At 37.0% G+C, this 13,487-nt stretch overlaps 1 protein-coding gene and 1 long non-coding RNA gene across 2 annotated transcripts in view; both read right to left on the bottom strand.

Annotated features, from left to right (window-relative positions):
* FEM1C (fem-1 homolog c (C. elegans)) overlaps positions 1-13,487 on the bottom strand; it is a gene marked incomplete at its 3' end in the record, with an annotated part of 32,705 nt that overhangs the window by 15,339 nt on the left and 3,879 nt on the right. The gene's annotated exons all lie outside the window — the stretch shown is intronic.
* LOC107181766 lies at positions 9,089-11,005 on the bottom strand. The gene is made up of 2 exons (XR_001512467.1): positions 10,485-11,005; positions 9,089-9,406 (listed from the first exon to the last, which is right to left on the bottom strand). It is a non-coding gene; the product is annotated as an uncharacterized LOC107181766 (long non-coding RNA).

The following is a 13,487-nucleotide window of genomic DNA, read 5'->3' as shown; positions in this document are numbered from 1 at the left end:
CACCCAGGCTGGCCAGGCCCCCCAGTGGGAACCCCACCTTGATCCAGGACACCCTTCAGGGCAAACCAGCCGGCCCCCACCCGTGCACCAGGCCTCTTCTCTATATAGTAAAAGGGTAATATGCCTCCCAGCACCGGGATCAGCGGAACCGAGAGGCCTCCCGGCACCAGGACCAGGATGACAGGGGGCAGCGCCGAAACCCCCTGATCGCCCTGGGGCTGTGTGTGTGACAGGGGGCGGTGCCCCAACTCCCCAATCGGCCCTGCTCTGAACCCAACCAGCGGCTGCACCTAGGGAATGGGCCTGCCCTCTGCCACCCGGGAGCAGGCCTAAGCCAGCAGGGCGTTATCTCCCAAGGGGTCCCAGACTGCGAGAGGGCACAGGCCGGGCTGAGGGACCCCCCCTACCCCCCGAGTGCACAAATTTTTGTGCACCGGGCCTCTAGTCCTATATAATAAAATAGTATGCAAATTGTCCCCTCGACCAGGAGTTGTCCAGGAGTTTGACCAGGGGGCAAGGCTAGCCAGGGGAAGGGAGGGAGTAACCAGCCAGCAGCCAGTGGCTGCTAGGGACCCTACCAGTGCACGAATTTCGTATACTGGACCTCTAGTACCTAGTCAAACCGCATAATAAAACTCTCACCAATCACATTACTTTCCAACTCTAAAGCTTTCATGATTCCTGTAAGGAAATAGCTGAAAATTTTTTAAGATGGCTTTAGAAATTCTACAGCATTGATTCTCAACGCACCATCTGTGGGAGGGCAATAAGGAAGAAATCTATGAGGAAGTCATGGTATATGAAGTAAAGCTTAATTGTGATTAGTGGGAATACACATAAGATAATACTATGGGAAATGGACTGTAAAGACGGAAAACCAGCCCTAACCGTTTTGGTTCAGTGGATAGAGTGTCGGCCTGAGGACTCAAAGGTCCCAGGTTCAATTCCGGTCAAGGGCATGTACCTTGGTTGCAGGCACATCCCCAGTAGGAGGTGTGCAGGAGGCAGCTGATCCATGTTTCTCTCTCATCAATGTTTCGAACTCTCTATCCCTCTCCTTTCCTCTCTGTAAAAAAATCAATAAAATATATTTTTTAAAAAAAAAAAGAAAAAAATTGTAAATGGAAGTCTGTAACGGTGGCATTGTCCCTCGAAGCCACTCACAGTTCTCGTGGGCATGGCTCCTGGGGCAGAGAGCTGGATGTGCGGGAGGCAGCTGATCGATGTTTCTCTCTCATCGATGTTTCTAACTCTCTATCTCTCTCCCTTCCTCTGTAAAAAGTCAATAAAATATATTTTTAAAAAAATAAATAAATAAAGACTGAAAAACAGTTCTTCCTACCCTACCTTTCCAGCCTCATTTCTTATTACCTCAACTATGAATGCTGCACTGTGAATCTAGCCTGAAGTATTGGCAAAGAGTTGGCAAAGTTTTTTTGTAAAGGGCTAAGCAGTGTTTTAGGCTTTGTAGGCCATAAGCCTAAAAGGCTCCATAGGCAATACAGTAGTTCCTCTTACCCACAGAGGATACATTCCAAGATCCTCAGTGAATCCCTGAAACCGAGGACAGTTGTTCGTATGAAAAATAATATAGTAATTAAGAAATAATAATACAATAAACTATGTTTCACATCCTCACAACTGTAAACCTACTTTTGCCCCACACAGTATATTGTTTTTTCCTATTCATATATACCTATGATAATGTTTAAACTACTTTTGCACTTTGGAGCCATTTAAGTAAAATAAGAGTCACTTGAATACAAGCACTGCAATGTGGCTACCAAAGTCAACTAAGTGACAAAGTGAGAAGTGTATACAGTGTGAACATGTCTGACAAAGGAATGATTCACGTTCCAGGCGGGACAGTGAGAAATTTCATTCCACTACTCAGAACAGTGTGTAATTTAAAACTCATGAATTGTTTCTTATGGAATTTTCCATTTAATATTTTCAGGCCGTGGTTAATCTTGGATAATTGAAACCATGGAAAGTGAAACTTCAGATAAGAGGGAACTACTGTATGTTAAATTAATGGACATGGTGTTCTTCTAACAAAACTTTACTTATGGACACTGAAGTGTGATTTTCCTGTAATTTTCACATAAAAAATATTATTCTTCTTCATCTGATTTTTCTCCAACCATTAAAAAAATATAAAAACCATTTCTTAACTTTCAGGCAATCCAAAAAAAGGGAGCAAGCAAGATCTGACCCCTGAGCCATAGTTTGCCAACACCTGCCCTAATTCAAAAGACATTACCAGCCCTAGCTGGTTTGGCTCAATGGATCGAGTGTCGGCCTGTGGACTGAAGGGTCCCAGGTTCAATTCCGGCCAAGGGCACATGCCTGGGTTGCGGGCTTGATGTCCAGTAGGGGGTGTGCAGGAGGCAGCCAATCAATGATTCTCATCATTGATGTTTCTATCTCTCTCTCCCTTTCCCTCTCCCTTCCTCTCTAAAATCAATAAAATATATATATATTTTTAAAAAGACATTACTAATACCTGCCATCCATACACAGATATTCTGCTTATGCTTCACATCACTCCATCCTAAGTATCTTTCCCAACACCAGGAACAGTCTGCTCACTCCCATCTCCAAACCTCTGCTCTTAATTTTTCCTGTAATATGCTATTATCTTTTTAACTTCTTGTCCTTCAAGTTTTACCAAGAAGTTTAGCTGCTCAAAGAGGCCTCCTTAGTTATATCGATTTGCCATGTTGAGAAAACCTGGTAAATAAATGTATAACTCATTCTGGTAGGTATTCATATTGCATCTACTATTATAATATTATGCAATACCTTATAATAGTATAATGTCACTGCTTCAGAAATAGGTTTTCTTACCTAAACTGTTGATATTACTAAAGTACACAGATCCTATATTTCCTTTATATCCCAGATAGCAGTTAGCACACTGTTAAAGCTGAGATAGACTGTTACATTTTTAATACTTTATATCACAAGAAGTGATTCAAACTTAGCCTCTGAAGATACAAATGTTTAAAAAGTAAAATCTTAAGAAGGGGATCTTCTTAATTGAGGGCATCTAGTTAATATTCTAACAACGTAAGTATATCAAACCATGACTTTCATGCCCTGGAAACCCTAAAAAAATTCTAAATTATAGCATTACTTAGAAGTTTAGAAAACAGAGGCTTAAAAAAACAAACAAATTTTAAAGCAACCATAATTTTTGTTTCATATCTCCAAGTCTCTTTTACATAGTATGCGTTGATAAAGTTGTAATCAGTACATATACAACTACTGCACGCTTTTCTCTTACATCTTGGTCATTTTTTTCATGTTATGTTACTACATGAACTACATAGTTACTATCTTAATATCTTTATGGTGAAAGTTCAAATAAGGAGGCATGTCATAATTTACATAAACACTTCCCTGTTAATGGACATCTAATTTATATGAACACTTTCCTGTTAATGGACATACACACTGTTTCTGAATTTTCACTATTAGAATTAGTGCCTAAAAACTGTTAAGGACAGATAACAGACCAATGATTGCCAGGGAGTGTGTATTGGAAGACGGGTTGATTACAGTTAAGTTATAGTATATAACTGTCAAAAGTTATAGAACTATATACTAAAAAGGGTGTATTTTATTTGTATATAAATTATACTTCAATGAACACGTAACAAAAAAATGCCAACCTTAAAACAGAATCACAAACGTGTGATAGCTTAACACACCTTTAATTCACTTTCAAAGGAATTATAAAATATTTCAAAAGTTCTAATTTTATAGTATTCTTTCTAGCACTGGAATCAATCTTTGAATTTTAATTTATATTACCTTTATACCTAGTTATATAGAACATTTTCCATGTCTGTTCACAGACTTCATTTTCTTTTATGTCATGTCTATTTATGTTCATTTCTGAGATTAGTAAATGATAAGTTGTCTATTATATTTACTATATACAGATATACCTCAGAAACATTGGTTTGGTTCCAGATCACTGCAATAAAGCTATTATCACAATAAAGCAGGTTACATGATTTTTTTTGTTTCCTGTGCATATAAAAGTTATGATAATATACTATAGTTTATTAAGTGTGCAATAGTGTTATGTCTATAAAAACAATGCACATACCTTAACTTAAAAATATATCTTGCTAAAAAATACTAACCATCATCTGAGCCTTCAGCAAGTCGTAATCTTTTGGCTGGCAGAGGGCCTTGACTTGATGTTGATGGCTGCTTCTTGATTAGGGTGGTAGTTGCTGAAGGTTGGGGTGACTGGCAATTTCTTAAAATAAGGCAAAAGGCATTGACTTCTCTCTAGCTATGAAAGTCCTAGATGGCATCTTCTTCCAATATAAGGCTGTTTTGTCTACATTAAAAATCTGTTGTTCAATGTAGCAACCTTCATCATCTTAGCTAGGTCTTCCAGAAAACTTGTTGCAGCTTCTACATCAGCCCTTTATGTTATGGAGACAGCTTCTTTCCTTAAACTTTACGAACCAAATTGTGCTAGCTTCAAACTTTTCTTTGCAGCTTCCTCACCTCTCTCTTTCTCTTCATTAAAGAAAGTTAAGGCCTTGCTCTGGATTAGGCTTTCACTTAAGGGAGCATTGTGGCTGGTCTGATCTTCTATCCAAGCCACTAAAACTTCTCCCTATCAGCATTTAAGGCTGTTTTACTTTCTTATAATTTGTGTTCACTGGAGAACTTTTAATTTCCTTCAAGAACTTTTCCTTTGCATTCATAACTTGGCTAACTGGCAAAGAGGTCTCACTTTCAACTTAACTCAGCTTTCGACATGCCTTCTAGCTTTTGATTTAAAGTGAGGGACCTGTGACTGTTCCTTTCACTTGAATACTTAGAGGTCATTAATGGGTTATTAACTGGTCTAGTTTCAATACTGTTGAGTCTCAGGGAACAAGGGAGGCCCAGGAGAAGGAGAGATAGGGGAACAGTCAGTTGGTGGAGTAGTCAGAACACAAACATTTATCTATTAAATTCATTATCATATTGGCATGGTTCGTGGCACTCAAAAAGAATTTTAATAGTAATATCAAAAATCAATGATCACAGATCACCATAACAAATATAATAATGAAAAAGTCTGAAATATTAGATAATTATCAAAATGTGACACAGAGACACAAAGTGAGCAAATGCTGTTGGAAAGATGGCACCAACAGACTTGCTTGATGCAGGGTTGCCACAAACCTTCAATTTGTAAAAACCATAGTATCTGCAAAGCGCAATAAAGTGAAATGCAATAGGATGAGATATGGCTGTATATATTTTTTTTTTTAATATATTTTATTGATTTTTCACAGAGAGGAAGGGAGAGAGATAGAGAGTTAGAAACATCGATGAGAGAGAAACATCGATCAGCTGCCTCCTGCACATCTCCCACTGGGGATGTGCCCGCAACCCAGGTACATGCCCTTGACCGGAATCGAACCTGGGACCTTTCAGTCCGCAGGCCGACGCTCTATCCACTGAGCCAAACCGGTTTCGGCTATGGCTGTATATTTTGCTCTATCAGTTGTTTCATTAAAGAGTGTTAGATATGCTATAAGTATTAAATACAAGTTATTGCAAAAAATATAACAAGCTGAATAAGTTACTATGTTTTGACTAGTCTATGCTAAGTTACATGCCGAAGACCAATAAAATCATATTTAATTTTAGATTGGTAACTTCGTTGATTTAAACTTTGAGTGCATAATAATATATATCAAGCACTTTTGAAAAATTTAATTCCAGCACTTTTTCTGGTTTACATGCCCCTTACAAATGTTCCCACAATGCAATAAGTGCACTTTCAAAAATTTTGTATCTCCACCTTTTAATGTCTTATATTTTTATCCTTAGAGAAAGACAATGAAAATAGAAAACAAAGTCAAAAATAACTACTACCAGGCATCTTAGATAAAATTAAGGATATTAAGCAATAATATTAAATGAACTTACCTTTACCTAAAAAACAGGTAAGTGTTGTATTATATAATTCTCAATTAAGAAAAATTTAATTTGGAGAAAAAATTAAATTTCTGAAACTGAATTCATAATGGAAAATTTTTATGATTTCTCAAAATACATATTTGTTAAATGGACAATTCTTAAAACTCAAGATAATAGTACCCTAAGTGTTAACTCAGTTAAAGTATTGTTGTAGAACTTAAAATAGTATGATCCAAATACACTAATTTTCAACTATATAACTTAACATAGAAATAGTGTTAAGAACATTTAGAAGAATAAAAAGAAGCCATATTTGCCTGGCCGGTTTTGCTCAGTGTTTGAGTGTTAACCCATGAACCAGGAGGTCACAGATTCCCAGTCAGGGCACATGCCCCGGTTGCAAGCTCAATCCCCAGTAGGGAGCATACAGGAGGCAGCTGACCGTGATTCTCTCTCATCATTGATGTTTCTCTCCCTCTCTGAAATTTTTCTTAAAATAAAAATGTTTTTGTGTGTGTTGGGTGTGTGTTTTTTTTTAAGTAGCCATATTCACTGTGATACTTCTGAGATGGCTATTAAGAGAAGGAAATTATGGGAAGTACTCATGCATTAAAACATGGTAGTATTCATTAAGAAGACCTAAAGGGCCAATCTTAGTTGCTATAATTTTAAAGAGACCTGTAATCTCTTAATAGCAGGCACAGAAAAAATAGGAATTCATGCTGAATTGTAATAGTTTAGGTGCAGAGCAATGTGATCAAGATATTTTTAAATAAGCAATCTGAAACATACTAGTATTTTGAGTGAAAACTATTTTGGATCCCAAGAGTTTCCTGGCTCCAAACCAGATGGTTTGGGTTTGACTAAATGATAAATAAATGATTGTTTGCAACTGAATATTATCAATCAACAACTTAAATTATGACAAACTTCAATAAAGCATTTATAAATATCTCAATTTGGGTAAGATTACTTACCAGAATCAGAATTCAGTCCATTTCTAAACCACTCCCAAAGAGTAAACAGAATTTATCTTTTTAATGAAACAAAATTGTCCTCATAAGGCAATAAAACATTTAACAAATACAAAATGTTTGTTATAACTTAAATTACTTTTTCTAGCAATATCAATTCAACAGATTCCACTGCCTGTAAAGTCTTCACGTAGTTCAAGTTTTGTGTTTGTTAGTATAAGTCACATAAAGTTGTTCTTCTCAAACTTCAGTGTACAAACACCAGAGGATCACAGTAAAATGCAGATCCGAGTCAGTGATCTAGAGGTAGTTCCAAGTGGTGCCTATGCTGCTGGCCTTTGCTAATTGAGCAGCAAGGAAATAGAAAGAATCTTATACAGCAGGTCCTCAAATAACATTGTTTCATTCATCATCGATTATTTATAACATTGATGAGATGTCCTAGGAACTTAACTCTTGTTTATAAAAATTAGCCCAAGGTAAAATTGGTTTCATTGTACATCCTTTTGCTTAAAGTCGTTTATCGATGACATTAAGTGAGGACTTACTATATATATTTGTCATATAGCTAACATATCTAATAGCGCTATCAAGCGATATGAATATAAGTTTAAACGGAGAGTTAGGTCATGGCCCTATTTTACACCATACAGAAACAAAACTTCACTCTTCTTCTTTACTCTAAATTTAAATACTTACATGCCGTAGCAGACACAGGGTATATTATACAACTAGATTACACAGTTGTTCCATAGAAAAGTTCCTGTTTATCTAGTAGGGAGTATCAGTAAACTCTGAAATCTATTCCTACCAATTTTCTTGTTTAAGTCAAATCTAAGTAAATGACCCACAGTCGAATATTTTTAAATTAGTTTGTAAAATATAATCAATATTGCTGCAAAAAATATCTTCAAAAGAATGAAAATCCACAAAATGTTGAAAAAAATGTTTCAAGTTATATGTTATAGAACCTGTATTCAGAATATATAAATTACTCTTAAAACTCAGTAATAAAAAGATACAGAACCCAATTTAAAACGGTGCAAAGGATATGTACACACTCTCCAAAGAAGATATACAAATGGCCAATAAGCATATGAAAAGATGCTCAGTCATTAACTATTGGAGAAATAAAAATCAAAACCATAATGAGATACAATTTCTCACCCACTAAGATGGCTATCTTAAAAAGAAGGGGAATAACAAATGTTGTTAAGGGTATGTAAACAATGGATCCCTCCTACATTGTTAATAGGAATGTAAAATGGTGCAGCTACTTTGGAAAACAGCTTGGCAGTTCCTCAAAAGGTTAAACAGAGAGTCACCATGTAACCCTGCAATTCCATCCCTACCTATGCTAGAGAAATGAAAACATACATCCTTAGAATTTCTACACAAATATTTGTAACAGCATTATTCCTAATAGCCAAAAAGTAGAAACCACCCAAATGTCCGTCAACTGATGAATGAATGTGATATATCTATATAGTGGATTCAACAATAAAAAGAAATAAAGTACTGAAATGCTACAAAATAAATGAGACTTGAAAACATTATGCTAAATAAAAGAAGTCACAAAAGACCAATATTATGATTCCATTTATATGAACTGTCCAGGACAGATAAATTGACAGAGACAGAAATATTACGGGTTGTCTAAAACCAGTAATATTTGGGGATGAGGGAGGAGGGGGGAAATGGCAGTGACTATTAATAGATATGGAGTTTTTTTACGAGGGTGTAGGTGGGGATGAAAAGGTGACTGTGGTGATGGTTGCACAATTCTGTGAACATACTAAAAACCACTGATTTATACACTTTAAGTCAGTGAATGGTATGTGAAAGCTGTTTTAAAGTCAAAGTACCTGTGTTTTTGATAAGTTTTGACTTATAGAAGCAGCAATTAAAGTGCCTTTCATTTTAACAGATTTGTCTGGAAATGCCCACTTCTGTTACAATAGGACCTCTTTAGCCTACTGTGTTTGGCATCATTCTTCTTCAACTTTGTAGCTGGGACTAAGCTTCCATAAGAGAACTACTTGTAAAGGTGGGGAAAAGGGTAAGCAGTTCAACTAGGGATGAAAAATTGCCTTTGAAATGGCTCTTGAAAATAAGTAGAATTTTCAAGGCTAAGCACACTCGAGCTAAGGAATCAGGGCTAAAACAACTAATAAAGTGTAATTTGATAAAAATTACACAATGAAACTTGATAAAAGCATCAACATTATAATTCTAACCTCATTAAAATTTCCTTTCTGGTCTCGATAGTTCACTCTATTCAACTGTAGCTCTTCCCAAAGGGAGAGAAAAAAGAAAAAGAGATGTTTCAGTTAGATTTGCATCCTTGTAACTTCTTTACTTGGGCCTCTCCCCACCACTTCCACCTCCATCTTCCAACACATAGATTCCTGATGTCTCAGTAGCATAAATCTCTAGAATACCAAGGGCTTCAAGAATTTTGTTTTAAACAAATTTAATTCATCAATCTAGAAACATGTGATACAGATGAACTCAGTGAGAGAACCACATGTACCCACAAGTCATTAAGTAAAACTTAATCTCTGCCTTCAATCCCTGGTGTTGCCTACAGCTCTTGAAATAGCAGTAGTGCAAATGATCTATTCATTTCAATTCAACCTCAATTCTGTGAGAATTCACTTTTCAAAATCCAATCTCCACTATTTTCCTACTAACTCAATTTACACATCATCTACAGCTTAGCTTTCCAACCAGGATAACAAGTTCCCTGAGGATACAAGGAAGTGTGCAAGGAGATACAAGAGGGAAAAGAATGAACATGGATTATATATATATAATCTTTCCCTTTTTAAAATTTTCTTGACTGAAATACATTTATACCCTAAAATGCCTATACTCTGGGCGAGAAATAATATATTGCCTGGGTTTGCTTTAAACTACTGCAGAAAACAAAAGGAGAGGAGAATACACATTTTTTAAAACTCTGGTAGATGTGGATAATTGTTGAAGCAAGGTGATAAGTATACAGTGATTCGATGTATTCTTCTTTATACTTACATATAAATTAGAGTTTCAATAAAATAAAAACACTGCATGAACTAGCTCTCTACAAACCCTTACATGCTAGCAACACTTAACGTGAGCCTATGTGGATTTCTCCCTTTTCTCAACCCTATAGAATTCCACCTGAACCACCCATTTTTCACAATTATTGACAATTTTTCACGCATATTTTTATTTCCATATTGAAAGGACTACAAAACAGAGTCCTTGCTGTCAAGTAACTTATAATCTTTCTTCTATTAAATCCAAGACATTCATTCAAGAAGCCTATTTCCTAAATATTTATCATGGGCCAGATACTCTTTCTAATGCATGGATACAAACACCAGGCATCAAAGAGCTAAGTAACCTCAAAGAGCTAAGTAGAATGTAGTTAGATTGGTTTCTCTGAAAAAATCTCAGTTATTCCTCTGATGAAAACTTTCACTAGCTTACCACTGCATAAAGAATAAAATCAAACATCTTTACCTAGAAGTCAATATCCTTTATAATTTAGCCCTTTGGTCCAAACAGTTCACCTACCTTCCAATTCCTGGGCCTTCCAAGCATATTTCTCAATGTGTCTTTCCTTATGCCATTTCCTCAGTTTTAAGAACTGTATAAAATCTCTTCTGCATATCTGAACCCTAACAATCCTTTCAAGGCCCAGTTCAACTTGCCCATGAAGTCTAGGTAAGTATACTTTTATAAAATCCTACAGCATAGATTTATACCATTCCTTTAGCAATTAACAAATGTGATGTCCTGTATCTTCTCATAGCCTTCACAATGTTCAACACAATGTCCTGCCTACAGAAAATGCACAGTACTTATCTTATTACCAGTTTACTAATTACCTTGGGTATCTAAAATGACTGGCCCATGCATGAGGATGGTGTGTCCTCTAGGGCCAGCCTCCCCAATTCCAACTCAGAGCTGTTCCATTGATCTGTAGTACTCAATCACTTTCAGCTGCTCGTTTACCAGTTAAATTTTGGTATAAAAGCAGAACTGAAGGGCTTTAAGTAACTTTACCACAGATCTGCAAAGTCCCATTCTAAGTTTAAAAAAGTAATAATAAAGAACAAAAGAGCCCAGCTGGCAGGGCTTGGCAGTTAAGCACTGACCTATGAACCAGGTGGTCAGGGTTCGATTCCCAGTCAGGGCACATGCCAGGTTGTGGGCTCGATTCCCAGTGTGGGACATGCAGGAGGCAGCCAATCAGTGATTCTCTCTCTCATCATTGGTATTTCTATTTCTATCTCTATCTCTCTCTCCCTCTCCCTCTCCCTTCTTCCCTGAAATAAATAAAAACGTATTTTAAAAAAAGAACAAAAGAAAGCCAAAAATGACAACTATATAGGGCTGAAATCAATGTGACAGCTTAAAGACTGGCCTGTATAATCGCTTCTGATTTAGGGTCTGTAGTTTTAAATAGCAAACAACTCTCCTGTCTCAAAAATCAGCTGGGCTAAACTAGAGAAGTTTCTCTAAATATTTCAAAGTTTTTCTTCCCTTTTTGAATACCAAGGGAAAAGGAGGAACCCACTGTCCCCTAAGGGAATGAGTTGTTTAGGGATAAAGTATTTCCAAAAAAAGAAAGCACTGCTGTTGCACTTACCATATTGTGGTTTAAGTATCTGCTTATGAACCTGTCTCTCCCATCAAACTATAAGCTCCTCAAGGGCAGGGAATCCAAGACTGGATATCTTGTCTTACTTATCTTTATATATCCTAAGTCTAATAACAGCCTGGCACACTGAGGGACTCAATAAATGCTTTCTCAATTAATGAATGAATTCCACCTTAGGTTAAAATATGCTCAAAATGCCAACAGCCTGTTAAAAAGTAATGGATAGAGGTTAAATAATATATTCAAATGCCAACTGCATGTTAAAAAGTAAAGAAATATAGAAGCCACATACATTTTATATTTAAGCAGACTAAGCATAATCTATTGGCATTTTCTTTCTTCAAAATCATTTCCAACAGCTGACATAAAATTTCCTAAGAGCCCTGGCCGGTGTAGCTGTTGGTTGAGCATCATCCCATGAACCCAGAGGTCATTGGTTCGATTCCTGGTCAGGGCACATGCCCAGTAGGGGGCTTGCAGGAGGCAGCCCATGAATATGTCTCTCTCATTGATGTTTTTTTCTCTCTCTTCCTCTCTCTCCATTTTATCCCTGGTCTTATCAGTGTTTTCCATTTTCTAAATGGGATTAAAAATGGTGGTGGGGGGGGGATTCTCCTTGATGCTCTCTCGGATCTTTCTCCAGTGTTCCTGCCCCAGTTTCAACTGATCTCTGCTTTTTTATTACCCTTTAACCCATTAAAAAAAAAATTTGAAGAGTCAATGAGAGTGATCATCAGAGAATGGAAGTTTCAGAATCAGAGAGAGGGTGCAATGCACTTTAATCTGTCCCAACAATCATTAAAAATCATTGTTGAAATTAAAATGCACCACGAAAAGACAGAGTACCACACACAGAGCAATATATACTATAGACAGGATGTCCCCAAAGTATATACTTTAACAGCTTGAAAGCTCAATTGATGTTTCTTTTTCAGATTTAACCCATTAGAATAAAAAATTATTCAAAGTGCATATAGAGGCAGAGGCTAGATTAGCACCTCCTTAGATACAAGAGCCAGTGTACCCAGTGGTCAGAGTGGGACCATCCAATTATAACTCCTCAGTTACATAGGGGACACACTCAGGGGCAGGCTCAGTGAGCACCAAATCCCCACTGAAGCAAGTCTTGCCCCAGAAGGGTGTCTTCAGCACAGAAGTTCTCCCAGTGTAGACACAGCTGATTCTCACAGCCAATTGGCCTGGAGGTCAATTCCTCCCAGTGTTACCTACAACAAGACTGTGCACAAAGCCCACAAGGGGGTGTACCAAGAGTGTCTACCTCAGGTAATTGGGAAGGCTGAGCCACTGGGCCCTATAGGACACTTAGCACAGAAAGCCACTCTATCAACACAGCGAAGCATAAAAAATGCCGAGACAAAGAAACAGGACACAAATGACCTAAAATGGAGGAAAGCAAACTACTGGATATAGAGTTCAAAACCACGGTTATAAGGTTTTTCAAGAATTTTCTAGAAACCGCCAATAAACTAAATGAGACCAAGAAATCTAATGAGACCCTCAATGTTGTGATAAAGGACCAACTAGAAATTAAGCATACACTGATTGAAATAAAGAATATTATATAGACCAGGGGTGGGCAAATTTTTTGACTCGTGGGCCACAATGGGTTCTTAAACTGGACCGGAGGGCCGGAACAAAAGCATGGATGGAGTGTTTGTGTGAACTAATATAAATTCAAAGTAAACACATTACATAAAAGGGTTTGGTCTTTTTTTTTTTTTTTAGTTTTATTCATTTCAAACGGGCCAGATCCTGCCCGTGGGCCGTAGTTTGCCCACGGCTGATATAGACTACCAACAGCAGACTAGAGGATCGCAAGAATCAAGTCAAAGATTTGAAATACGAAGAAGCAAAAAACACCCAACCAGAAAAGCAAAATGAAAAAAGAATCC

This window comes from Myotis davidii, unplaced genomic scaffold (assembly GCF_000327345.1).
Source record: "Myotis davidii unplaced genomic scaffold, ASM32734v1 scaffold130, whole genome shotgun sequence".
Taxonomy (NCBI): Eukaryota; Metazoa; Chordata; class Mammalia; order Chiroptera; family Vespertilionidae; genus Myotis; species Myotis davidii.
The sequence above is the reverse complement of the archived record's forward strand: the minus strand, read 5'-3'. Positions and strand labels throughout refer to the sequence as shown.